Genomic DNA, 14,726 nt, shown 5'->3' on the forward strand with positions numbered 1-14,726 from the left:
AAATGTGTATTCTGAACGATGTTATTTTATTAATATTTTATTATATTTAGAGAGTACACATAAATGTATATTTACTTACAATATGTTCTATGCAAGTAAATATGTGGGGAAAATGATATAGTAAGTCCACATACTTTCCCACCGCTAAACAGTTTAAATTTATATGTAAGTGGATTTTCTAAACTTGATTCTACTAGTGATATTATAAGCATATAATATTTTTAAATGATATAAACAAATTACTTTAGGTAACTACCAGAAGACACATGTCAGCTTGTTATCAACATTTGCGCATTCATTTTTATGTCCATTACATTTGCAAGATACTGACTCATCTTTATAATTTTACATGTAACATTGCCACACGACCCTACGACCTTTCTTCCTACCTATTTCTAGAAATGTCATGCGTTAATTCGCATATAAGAGAAGTGCATGTACCGCTTGAGAAATTCGAGTTAGAGACAGGAGACAGACCGACGTATATTATTAACGGTGGTTCTGGGTATATTGATACCACTTTACCTTTATTTCTACAGAAATTCTACGTTACTTTAGAAACAGGTTCCTTTTAATCATTTGTAAATTAGCTCTTTGCTACATTTTAGTGCAAATTGAAATGGAGATTAAAACTCTTATTATTACTTATACAAAATACAGTCAAGGAATTTTATCTTTTTTTAGAAGTAAATCATAATAAATAAAGATAAAATAATTAGTTACATGGTTCTTATAATTTGGAAGATAAATTAAAGAAATTGAAATAAATTCCTTTCCGGGAATTTATATACCATTGAAAACAACCGGGAATATTCCAATTTTTATTTTCCTTCCCACCGAGAGTTTTCCCACTGCCCAACACCAGATAAGAGAGACGAAAGTAGAAATTGAATCGTATACTGAAGTATCGCTCACTATCGCGGAGGGTCAAGCTGTGATGGAAAACGGACCCTTGATATTTGACATCATCAAATACCTCCACGAATCGTCTCTCGCAACACCTCAGTTGGAAATTCAGGTTAAAATGATATATGTTAAATGGTTGATACGAATCAAATTCAAAATTCGGGGAGGGGTGAGGTCGATTTTTTAAAAGTTTTTGAAGAAGATACTAGAGACATAGCTAGAGAAGAAAGACAGAGGCTCGTCAAAGGATAATACACTAGTACAAAGTGTTCGAATTCAGACATATAAGAATCCACATATACTAGTATGTACCGAAACAGGTGGCCTAGTAAATGCATGGCGTATATATATATATATATATATATATATATATATATATATATATATATATATATATATATATATAAAGTCCACAAGCTAGTCTGACCTGTCCGCAAAGACAGTCGCCTTATGGAAATCACACTTCGCGAAGTGTTCGGCTGAGACCTTCAAGACTCCGACCTTACCGGCGGGGCACTGTGGTCTCTAATTCAGAATTTTTAATAAAAAAATATCCGACCTCTCAAAAGCTTAGAACAGTTCCGAATAGTGTATGGGAATCTAGAAAAAGTCAATAAATAAAAAGATAAGAGGGATTTGCCAAAATTAAAATAAAATAAATAAAACAAATTTCGTACTAGCAAGTTGTTTGTCAAATTCTTACTAGTAGCTCCCAATCCATAACATTTGCTACATTTTGAGCTGTCACTTAATTTCAATTACCACCCAGTTTAGAAACTAAGAAAAATGAAAATGTTTACCAGGGAAAATAGATCGACATATTGCTACGGAAATGTGTGATCTACTGTAATACATTTACTATATTATTCAATCCTACCCACTTCGATACCTCTGCGATCAATAACGACTCGGTTTGATAAGGTGACGTGAAAAAAATCAAAGTTGCAGAGTAATATTACAAGTGTAAGAGTGAACGCGTATTTTTAAACTATACTATGTAGGGTAAAAACGGTTAGTCTGTTCTGTAGGTACATGGAAATCGTACGAAATAATTTGCCACATCAACACTAATTATGTCATGTGATCCGGCTAAACAGTTAGTATGCACTTTTACGATTGAATGATAGCTCCAAAGGGCAAATATCATCCATCAACTTCACAAACGACTCTCTCCCATACTAAATTCTGAAGTAATTGTCAGTGCAGGAAACATATATATATATATATATATATATATATATATATATATATATATATATATATATATATATATTTACATCTACTAATGATTATCACACCAAACACTATTCGAAGCTTTTTTGCACCCACTGGAATACGTGAAGTATATTAATATTTATTTGCATATATTGTTATTGCAGACTGTTCCCATAATGCCCACCGACTTCGATTTTACAAAATTTGAGAAATAAATTTCACTTTTTATTTTGTGGTCAATTCGAAGGCATTTTGTTACACTACCATTAAGAAACCCATATACATCATATTACGTATCAATCATTATAGAACAATTTCATGTGTTAGGCGCAGCAGTGGTACCAATCTTTGAAAGTTTCATTTACAACTTTTTTCTGTTTTAATTGATTTTGTGAGTAATAGTATTGTCCGTTCACTGTAGCTTGGCGCTGTGTTTTGACACAAAACCTGGTCAGCGAATCTTAGCAGTCCTTCCCCTACTTTCCCCTTATAGCAGTTGTAACAGTGGAACTAACTCATCGATTTTAGCACTAGTAGGGTTTGGTATTTGCAAGTCGCGTAAGTTTCGAAAGAGATTACTTCTTCTCTAATCAGGACCGTAACTTGTGTGGGACAGGGGAGGGGCAACTTCCCCCCAGGGAGGTTCCCCGCTGTTCGAAGGGGCCCATTTGGAGACGAAATTTTCTTAATCCATATACAATACGAACATGAAATTATAAATGAAGCATTAAACAGTTTCACTACATTACATAAAGCAGCGCACAAAAGGTAAATAAAACAAAAGTGAGCCTTGTGCCCACTTCAGTAAGAAACGTCTATTATTAGGGGCCCTAGAAATAACATTTATTCGTATGGCTTTGAGATTTGTCAATGTTGTCCCCTTAATTAATTTGTCATGTATGGAATGGGCCCACCTTGCCGTGAGGGAGGGCCGACAGGCTGCGGGGGGCATAAATAGTAAGAAAAAGTTAGAAAGAGGAGGGGGGGCAAGAATGAGAAAAACAACTTTTTCTAGGAGGCCCAAATACACATATTAATGCTTGCTCCCCAGAAAAAAATATAAGTTACGGTGCTGTCTCTAATGTGAATTTATTGGTACACTTCTGCTAATAGTTAACTATATCAGGTTGGTCTCTTTAAACCAGTTGGGCCGTGGAGAGAAACAATATTACAGGAGGATAGTATTCATATTTTAAGAAGGTGGGGAAAGGAGAGCAAGGATGAGAAAGATGAGAAGAAAGAAAGAAAGAGAATGAAAGAAACACTTCTACATTTACTTCATAATGAATTTAAACACACATAAACGAAAAAGGGATGTCGGAACCCACCACCATAATATTTGTGGAAGTGTTGACAACATAATATTCTGAAGTAATATATTTCCCGCCAATTCTGGGGCTTCGGTGTTTGGCCCAATTCTGGCCTTGCAGCAGTGGCGGATCCAGGGGGGCGATCATGGCGATTGCCCCCAGGAAAGGAACCTTTCTCATTTTATATACTTAAATAAAACCCAATCCCAGAGTTTGGAGCTCTTAAAAATAGCTCTAAGTAGCAGTATTAAAACCCACCGCCCTCAAGAAGTCCGTCCTGGATCCGCCCCTGCCTTACAGAAGCTACTATCTAGTCATTCACCTCGTGGGACTGAGGAAAACCTTAATAAGGAATACCGGCCAGAGCCGCGTTCATGCCCACGCTCGATCTACCTATTTTAATGCCTTTTTTCGTGTTGCACAATGTCTGTTAAGGGCACCCAAACAGGGCAAATGTGTACAGCTTTAAAATGTTTAAATGTTAAAATTCGCTTTATATTGTACTTTGAACACTTAATTCAATGTGTATTATATTCTTCTTACAGCAGCATGGTTTATTTCCTAATACTTTAAGTCTATGGTTGTTAGTATTTATAATTATTGCATCATACTAATCCTTCTCAAAGCTCGTTCAATTAGTATGAAATTCTACACTTAGCAGTTTGCAACATTGCAAACCTTCACCAACAGGCAATATGTGGGGAGAATATTTCCACCTATACTCGCATCGAAATTCCCAGCCATTGTTTACAATCAGTACAATATGTTTCTGTCGCCTTATCATGAAAACAACGCTGTCCAGCGAACCTAACGGTCTTCGCTACCTCTGTTTATTGTTTACAACACAAACTGCCATCTTCCAATATTGCCAGGCGTACAAGGTTTTCGCACACTTTCGAACAAGAACACTTGTACAAAATTGAGTGTGCATTATATGTAAGATTGTATTACATAATAACTAACTCAATTTTTCATAACGTTAATATCTCAGTCATCTCAAAAGCAGCAATTTATGTAGTAATAGCACTTGGTCCATGACTGTGCAGAAGTAGGTACATTCGGTTCGGAGATTCATGTGCCTGGCAACCATGAATTAACCATGTAGGGGTGAGAAGCAAGGTTTTGACGCTCGCACTACAATTGTTGTTTGTAAACAATCTTCCATCCTAGAGTGAACAGACAATACATTCAGTATAAAGGTACAACAAGATTTTCTCTCTCTCTCTCTCTCTCTGTCTCTGTGTGTGTGTGTTTCTAGTTTCCGGCGTAAGCGTGTGGATACTACCAGGTATACTTTCAAGTGTACATATGCTAGTGTGTGTGTGTGGCAGGGGTGTATGAAGTATTAATTGGGATCGCGTAGTGGAACTTATCGATATTAGTAGGTACATACGAGCGGCCGTTACTTCACACGATAACTTTGGACGAATGCGAATTTTTTAATTCTGCTTTTTGCAATACATAAGTAGAGTGATTCCTCTTGAGGGTGTTCTTTAATTGAGGTGATGCGCCAACTGGAAGTGGTAGAAATGGGTCATTTCCGATTTTAATGTTGATAACTATAGAGCTTACAAAATTTGGACGATTACTGTGTATGGGTTTCATCATAATCTTTGAGTCTACTTCTCACATAACATCGATGCAGAAAGGGAATCCTAAACTTAAATTACTAACTATCTCGAAACCGATGAGAGTACAAAACTGAAGGTTTCGGCAGAAAACTAGCACAAAAATTTGGAATAGAAAAAGTATCAAGTATAAAGTTGGAGGGGGAGGGAAAGGATGGGAACACGGACATAAGACCATAAAACTCATTATAAAAATATAAGTCAGTGATGATTATAGAGGTGGCTCTTGGGCCTAGAGCTTCGAAATTCCTTCTATGGCAGTTCCCGAGCGTGCACAATCTGAGCTATTATAACTTACACAGTACTATATTCAGCCATCGTTTATATAATTCCCGCTCCCTTCAAAATCTGAAATGAACATTGCCTCCTATGGTGCTCAATACAAATTACATGTATTTTTGCAGTACTGCTTTTTACGTCAATTTACACACCCGCCACACCATTCAAAACTGAATAGGAAATGGTCACAATCGTTTGTACATCGTTTGTACAGAAAGAGCAGGCGAAATTTTCGCTTGTACACAATTAGGGGCGCCGCCAGAATGAATACAAAGTAGGGGCTGTCTAAGTGGTAGCCCTCACATTGTCCAGTTTAATCACAAGTCATCGCAATCGTTTCTACATCGTTTGTACAGAAACGTACAGGCCAAATTTTCGTTTGTACATAATTAGGGGCGCCGCAAGATAGAAAACAAAGTGGGATTTCTGTCTAAATGAAAGCCCCCCCCACATTGTCCAGTTCAATCACAAGTCGCAATCGTTTCTATATCGTTTGTACAGAAATGTCCAGGGAAATTATGGTTTGTACATAATTAAGGGCGCCGCCAGAAAAAAAAACAAAGTGGGCGGTCTGTCTAAATGAAAGCCCCGCACCACGTCCAATACAATCACAAATTGTCACAATCGTTTGTATATCATTTGTATAGAAATGTACGAGAGAAGTTTTCATTTGTACACAGTTAGGGGCGCCGCCAGAACGAAAAGAATGTGGGAGGGGCTGTCTAGATGAAAGCCCCCCACCACTTCCAATTCAATCACAAATTGTCACAATCGTTTGTACGACGTTTGTACAGAAATTTGCAGGCAAAATTTTCGCTTGTAGAAAATAATGGGCACCGCGAGAACGAAAACAAGGTGGGATCTTTCTATGTGGTAGCCCCACACCATGTCCAATTCTACCACAAATTGTCGCAATCGTTTGCACATTGTTTGACAGAAATGTGCAGGGGAAAATTTCGTTCGTACATAATTTGGGGCTCCGCCAGAACGAAAACAAAGTGGTGAGCTGTCTAAATGGTACCCTCATGATGTCCAATTCAATCGCAAGTTGTAGAAATCGTTTGTACATAGTTTGTACAGTAATGTGCAGGCGAAATCTTTTTGTACACAATTAGGGGCGCTGCCAGAACTAAAACAAAATGGGGCTGTCTACGTGGTAGCCCCCACCATGTCCAATTCAATGACAAATTGTCGCAATCGTTTGTACGTCGTCTGTACAGAAATGTGCAGGCGAAATTTTCGTTTGTAAAGAATTAGGGGCACCGCCAGAACGAAAACAAAGTGGGGTCTGTCTAATTGGTTGCCCACCACCATGTCCAATTCAATCACAAATTTCGCAATCGTTTGTATATTATTCGTGCATAAATATGGAGACCAAATTTTCGTTTGTACACAATTACGGGCGACGCCAAAACGAAAACAAAGTGGGGATTTATCTAAATGGAAGCCTCTACCATGTCTAATTCAATCACAAATTGTTGCAATCGTTTTTACATCGTTGGCACAGAAATGTGCAGGCGAAAGTTTCGTTTGCACATAACTAGGTGCGCCGCCAGAACTAAAACAAAGTGAGGGGCTGTCTAGGTGGTAGCTCTCACCATGTCCAATTCAATCACAAATTGTCGTAATCGGTTTTACATCGTTTGTACACAAATGTGCAGGCGAAATTTTCGTTTGCACACAATTACGGGCGTCGACAGAATGAAAAAATATGGGAGCTGTCTAAGTGGTAGCCCCCCACCATGTCAAATTGAATTTACAAATTGTCGCAATCGTTTTACATCGTTTGCACAGAAATGTGCAGGCGAAATTTTCGTTTGTACAGAATTAGGGACGCCGCCAGAAAGAAAACAATGTGTGGGACTGTCTAGATGGTAGAAACATTAAAAAAAAGTGTCATATACTATGGGTATTTTTGTAACAAGACTTTGTACACGCTATTGTGTCGATTGGTATGTTCACACTATCGTGTGATTCACTACATTCATCTTGTTCTAACGATGATGAAATTATTTCTTTTTGTTTTTATATTTATATTTATTCTTACAATCATTATTGCTGAGTTAGTTTATCAATCCTCGGCTATCATTATTAAATTTATGCATTATTTCTTATGTGAGCTGAATCCTTATGTGAAAAATGCACTTTTTTCTTTCGAACTTGCGTAGAAACCGTTATTCTCATCTCGTATATTAAATTGATAAGTGGAAGATAAAAAAAATCACAAAGTGGACTGTTAAAGGAAAAGTTATAACACAGTATCTTGTTATATTTGAACCTTTTCATGAAACTCATTTTGCAGAATCTATAGAGTGCATGGTGAAGTATTTTGTTGCATTCAGCATTCAGCGTTGCTAACTGGCCGGTATTTGACCGGCCTGGCCGGGAATATTGCTGCGATTTTAATTAAGGAAGGTGACGGGTACAAACTTCTTATTAGCTCAATTCTGACCGGTAGTTTGAAATCTGCAAACCAGAACATAACTTTGAACATCGAAATTTTTCAACAGTGCCTTTATAAAGACATATTTCCGTTGTATTATACATTACCGGTTTTGCTTTTAATCTATGACAGTTTTCTTTTATTTAACATAAGAAAATTGATAACTCTAGAGTCTCTTGTAAAAGAATTTTACACATTTATTGAGAGTAGAAAAAGGTTTTTTAAATCAATTTCCTTTGTTTGAAGTGTAAGTTTATAGAGTAAATTTCATTTTATGAATCAAGAATTGTTACGTAAAAATTAATATCCAGTATTATTCATCTGTTTTGATAATTGCAAGGAAGTGGCAATTTCTGGAAAGTACAATAACGATGAAAACAGTCTTCAGTTTCTCATTTGTACAGAGAAATTTGAGATTGTGCCTTTGATTTTGTTTTCCTGTGTTGGTAACCTATTTACGAGGTTTTGTTTCAACTCTGCTACGTAGTGGATCTGTACTGACACTCCGCATGCAAATATGTATGTAAGGCTACGATACGTCCCGGTTTCTTAAAATTTGTCCTGGTGTGCAGAAATTTTCCTTCTTGTCCTGTTGTTTTTATTATTAATTACATATCAAAAGTTCTGAAAAGATATATATACATATTATATTGTATAATAGCTTCTAGCTACTACAATAATTTTTAGCACTGTTGATTAAGTATGGACTATATTAATACATTATTTTAAGTTGTGTAATTAGTGCGATGCTGTAGTAAAATTCGAAAGATAAAATTAATACCAAATGCAATATTTGCTACTAATTTGTAAAATGTCCCTTTCTTCGTGTTTTCATAAAATATGGTAGCCTTAAAGTATGCTAAACCATACAAAATAAATTGTACTGTAAATTGTACCCCTCTGCTAGTGCTCTGAAACGGATCGGGTCAGCTTGGGTCGGGTTGTCACATTCTTCACTTATTTTTAAATACTATAAGGAGCTTTATTGTAGAATTCAAATCGAAGTTGGTGAATGAATAATAAGTGTGAATAATTGTACCTGAAATAGTAATAAAATTTTAATTTAACCGTATATTAACTAATTGGCATGATAATTGTAATTAATATTACGACCGACTTTTTTCCTTTCTGCGTTTTTATGTCAAGTTAAATGTCACATTAATTGAAATTGAAAGGAAATATTTAGTTAACGTCATACGTTATGCACCAACGCTAAGAGAGACAGTGATGATGAGAAATAATTGAGGTGGTTGAATGAAGAAAGTGGGAGGAAATGGGAGAACACCAAGAAAACCCATGCACACGGTGTTTGTCCACCAGAAATCTTACTTGGTACAAGCTGGAATCAATACCAATTATTATTATTATTATTATTATTATTATTATTATTATTATTATTATTACTCTAAGAGTGACCAAGAAGTTCCGCCCCCATTTCACCAACACCTTTGAACATTGATATGTAACCTAAGACTTATCTGGAATATCAAACATAGTCTCCATCAGCATCGACGACCTTCTGCCAACGTTCTGGAAGGCTATGAATTCCTTCGCAGTCGAAGTTGGTGGGACGTGAAGCGAAGAAGGTATCAAAAGCATATTGAAGATCTACTAGCGATTTGAACTGGCGTTCTCTAAGGTGATTGTCCAAGGAATGCAACAGGTGATAATCGGACGGTGCAATGTCCGTAGACTATGGCGGATCCAGTAGTGTTTCCAATCCAAGGAGTAGAATGGTGTCCTGGGTCATCTTAGCCACGTGGGGCTTAGGGTTGCCTTGTAACAGGAGGACCCCTTTGCGATTTAGAAGTGCTGCATCCAGAGAGTGACAGTTCACAGTTGCATTGATGCTCTGACCAGCTGGTAGCTGTTCCCGATGGACGATGCCGCAAGTAGTCCACAAAATGCACAGGAGAACCTTATTCTGGTGTAGTGCTGGCTTGGGCTGTTTTTGAACCAATTCATGGGATGCTAACCAACGATGACGGCGCCGTGGAGCTTCGTACAGGACCCACTTCTCATCACATGTCAACACCCTGTCCAGAAATTGCTCCTTCCTCAGACGAGACTCCAAAGAAACACAGGTGTCTGCTCGCGTTGCTTTCTGATCCCAAGTCAAATCATGTAGGACCCATCAACCAAACTCGCAGTGCTTCCCCAGTTGATGGAGGTGGTGCCGAATGGTTTCTCTACTAAAACTGAATTGTAGTACCAGTATCTCACATGTCTATCTTCGCCTCAATTGCTGCTTGAAGATCTTTATCTTGAACTTCTGTTTGTCTTCCGGCACGTGGTGCCTCTTCGGGTGTTTCGTCACCGCCCTTAAACCGTCCTAACTCTGCACTCTCCGCGTAGTCCCGACACCCTCACCAAAGTCCTGTCATATCTTCCGCCCCGCGGAGCAGCGTTTTACCCCAATTTGAACTGGTACAGCAAACAAGCCCTTCTGACTCTCTGTGAAGGTCCCATGTTCACTCTGCCCTTACGCACGTTCACGGTGTATCTGAACAGCCACAACCAGGTAGTGTGTTGGATATACTTACTAGTGTTGCTCACGAGACCAGGTTCGGGGCATTCTCGTCTCGAAAATGTGTCGTGAAGGTAGTCTCGTTTCGAAAAGTACATATGTTTCTATTGAAAGAGCTCTGTCTCTTCTCGTACCACTTGATGAATATTATGTCTCGTCTCGTCTCCTCCAACAACTGACCTTCGCCTTATCTCCATTCGCATTCAACTCACGGTGTGAGGGCCAATTGAACACAGACCTCCACAAAAAGAGACAGAACATTCTTGGTCACCTTCAGATGATGATGATTATTATTATTATTATTATTATTATTATTATTATTATTATTAATAATAATAATAATAATAATAATAATAATAATAGTAGTAGTAGTAATAATATTGCTGCGATAGTGATTTTGCTTTCTCGGCACTAAATTGCTCGCTTATTTTATATAACGTTGCAAATATCTTCTTAATAAATTAGTCAAAAAAATTAAAAAGTAAATCCTTACCGAATGATATTTCAATGCAATAAGTTCCTTACGATTCTATCAGACAGCAACGCTGTTTTTAAATAGAAAAATCGGAATGTTAACGTAACGAAGTTTTTGTTTATTACACAGCAAATATATTAAAACAAGTTCTATATACATTTCTTACTAGAAAATAATGTTGTCTACAGAACTTCAAGTTTTATTTTGACTTTCGAACTTGATTGCCTAAATTTTAACTTTGAAAATTTGGATGTGGAGGAAAATAGAGAAGGTTAGCAGGGTAGAGAGGAAAACGAATTAGGAAAAGCGGAAAAAATGCAAGAGACGAGAGCAATTTGAGAGGTATAAGGAAGCGAAAAAATGGACGGATCACAAGTTTCGATCTTGCTAAGGGATTTTACTCTGAGAGATGTAATAAAGGGAGAGCGAGAGTGTGTAAGAAGGTTGCAATTGATAGATTGTAATAACGAGGGTCGTACATTATGTTGGGTTGCGAGGAAGATATTAGCGGAAAGTCGCAAAAACGGAAGCTTCTTAACTAGTTCACGGATACTGGACTTCATTAATGGTAGAACACTGAGGAGGAGCAGGAGGATAATTATACTACAAATAAAAAAGCCGAAACGTTGGTTTATGCATACGAATTTTCCAGATTTTTTTCTGGTGGCAGCTTTGTAAGGTTCTATTTCTCTCAAACTGGTTAGATTGTAGGGTCAGGCCACTCGGGTCGGTTGTGGGGTTAGGTCACCTCGTGTCGGGTCACTCGGATCACTTCGGGTCGGGTAACTCGGGTCAATCAGGCCAGCTCGGGACGGGTTGTCGGGTCGAGTCAATCGGATCGGATTGTCGGGTCGGGTCAATTGGGTCGGATCACAGTTCAGGTCAGTCAATTCGGGTCACCTGTCGGTCTTCAACACATAATTTCCACGAAAATTACAATATGTCACGGTTTATACCTCATTGGACTTCCAATAAAACATATTTTCAATGATGTATACCCCATGTCGCCATTTTTGTATAAGGGAATTTCTAGAGGGATTTTGTGGGAATTTGATGGAGTGTAAATTCCTGTGTGTATGTGTGTGTGATTCCTTACAGGATACAAGATGCCGAGGAAGTGTGTAAATCAACCGGACAATTTCTGTTATGTATGTGGGGAGCTGACATTGAAATTGCAACGTGGATGTTTTACTCCAATTGTGAGGAAGTGTTACCAGTTATATTTTGGTTGGTGTGTAGGAGACCAAGATAGGAATTTTTCTCCTCACTACATTTGATGTACTTGCGTGAAACGTCTGACTGGGTGGGCAAATGGTGAACGAAACATGATTTTCGCAGTACCGATGAATTGGAGGGAAACAAAAGATAAAATATTACAGACTGATACTTTTGTGTGACACAGATGAAAGAAATAACCAGTAAATCTAACCACACAGTACAGTACCCTAATTTGCCATCAGCAATTAGGCCAGTTTCACACAGTGCAGAATTACCTGTACCAGTACCTGTACTCTGTGGGAAGAACATAGACTGAAAGTATTTGAGAACAAGATCCTGAGACGAATATTCGAATTCAAGAGGAACGGGAATGGGGAATGGCGGAAACTTCATAACGAGGAACTACATAATTTATATGGTTTACCCAACATTGTTAGGGTCGAGAAGTCTAAGAGGCTTAGGAGGGCGGATCATGTAGCTAGAATGGAAGAAAGTAGAAACGCTTTCAAAGTCTTGACAGGAAGACCAATCGGAAAACGACCTTTAGAAAAACCGAGGCGCAGATGGGAGGATAATATTAAAATGGATCTCGCAGAGATTGGAATACAAAGTAGAAACTGGATGCAGTTAGCTAAGGATAGAAGTCAGAGGAGAGCTTTTGTGAACGCGGCATTGAAACTCCGGGTTCTATAGGCCATAGGGTTAGTTAGATAGTTAGTTAGTAACTTCTCCTAATGTTACGGTAAATGAGGATTACGTACTTGAGGCAACTACTGAAGTTCCAAATGAAGAAGATGATCCTACTTATGTAGGAAGCACATGTATATTGGATCCCCATCTGATAACTCAGGGTGAACTAAATGACCACGTACGGATTTAAAACTCTCCAAGATACAGGTAGAATTTCTTGCTTTTAGACTTAAATGCTGGAATCTGCCCCATCGTGACACTAAAGAGTGTATTTTTCGAAACCTTCGTGCTGAGTTTCAAAGCTATTATTCTAAAGAAAATGATTTAGTGTGTTTTTATAATGTCTGTGCTCTGATGGATACACTTGAACATGCACATATAAGTACAGAGTGGAGATTGTTTATCGACTCATTCGAAACTAGTTTTAAGGATGTCCTTTTGCACAATGGCAATAAATTTCCTTCAGTGCCTTTGGCTTATGCAACTAATCTGAAGGAAACGTATGAAAACATCGAAATAGTGTTACAAAGAATTCAGTATGTGAAATACAAGTGGACCGTTTGCTGTCATTTAAAAGTCATTTCTTTGTTAATGGGTTTGCAGCTTGGTTATACGAAATATTGTTTCCTCTGCGAATGGGACAGCATGAACAAGGCGGACCATTACATCAAGAAGGAATGGCCAACGCATGTATTAACACCTGGACAGAAAAATGCTGTTTATTCCTCACTAGTGAGCTCTGACAAGATAATTCTACCTCCTCTTCAATAAAGTTGGGACTCTTCATAAACTTTATTAAAGCAATGGACAAAAGAAATGCAGGGTTTTGTTACCTCAAGGAAGAATTTCCTCGGGTAAGTGACGCTAGGGATTTTTGTAGACCCCAAATAAGATGTTTGATTCGTGACCAAAAATTTGAGGATCTCTTAACTGTGGTCTAGAAAGCAGCTTTTTGTACATTAAAATGTTTAACAGAGAATTTTTTTAGGAAACAAGAAAGTCCAAAATTACCGTGTAATTGTGATTTCCTGCAGTCATTCAAAGAAATGGGTTGCAAAATGTCCCTTAAAGTTCACTTTCTAGACTCCCACCTACATTTCTTTCCTGAAATCCTTGGTGCTGTTAGTGATGAGTATGGGGAAAATTTTCATCAGGGCATTTCCGCCACGGAGAAGAGATATCAGTGACAGTGGAGTTCAAAAATGTTAGCTGATTACTGTTCGACACATAAAAGAGATGTTCCAGAAGCCAAACACAGAAGAAAGTCGACAGCTAAAACATATTAGTTGAGGTAAGTAAGTGTTCATCTATTAAGAAGATACCACTCACTTGTTTTGTATTATTTATTAAGTAGATATAAAATGGTGACACGGTGTATACGTCATTGAAAATATGTTTCATTTCAAATCAAATGAGATATAAACCGTGCTTATATTGTAATTTTCGTGGAAGTTATAAGTCATTTTATCTGCACTAATGAGTATGGTAAAATGAACATAGCATATTTTTCAAATAAATATGTTTATTTCTCTAGAAAGAATAATGCTATTCTTATGAAACTTAAAGGGCTTACTAAGTATAAATCAAGTTAACATACAATATGATTTGTGCGTTTATATACCTAAGGTACCCGAGCTACAGGTATGAAAATGGTAAAAAAAATAATTTTGGGTGAAATTTCCCAAAAATCCCTGTGTGACTGGAAAATTGAGGGTGATGAAGAAAAACTGATTGCAGATTCGAATTCTACGTGAAAAGGTCTATTAGAATCAGGTATTTTCTTCTGTATGCCAGAGAAAAAGAATTTTTTGTCGACTAATGTAATAGGTACTATTTTCAATCTCAGCAACCGTTCTTCAAACCGGTTAACGCCGATCGCTTAACAGCGAAAACGATAATACATAGCTGTAGCCCCACCCCTTCCTTACTTTCTAGGTTAACTATCAAAAAACTTTAAAACACGATACACTGGTTTAACATTTGAAATGAGAATTCGACATATCTCTAACAACTTTCACATCTATAACATTGAGCA

The 14,726-nt window shown here is 37.5% G+C and overlaps 1 protein-coding gene across 1 annotated transcript in view; it reads left to right on the forward strand.

Annotated features, from left to right (window-relative positions):
• LOC145682956 (uncharacterized) overlaps positions 1 to 14,726 on the forward strand; it is a 737,495-nt gene that overhangs the window by 208,015 nt on the left and 514,754 nt on the right. The window lies entirely within an intron of this gene.

The sequence above is a fragment of the Thermobia domestica genome, chromosome 4 (genome assembly GCF_964235325.1).
Source record: "Thermobia domestica chromosome 4, izTheDome1.hap1.1, whole genome shotgun sequence".
In the NCBI taxonomy this organism is placed as follows: Eukaryota; Metazoa; Arthropoda; class Insecta; order Zygentoma; family Lepismatidae; genus Thermobia; species Thermobia domestica.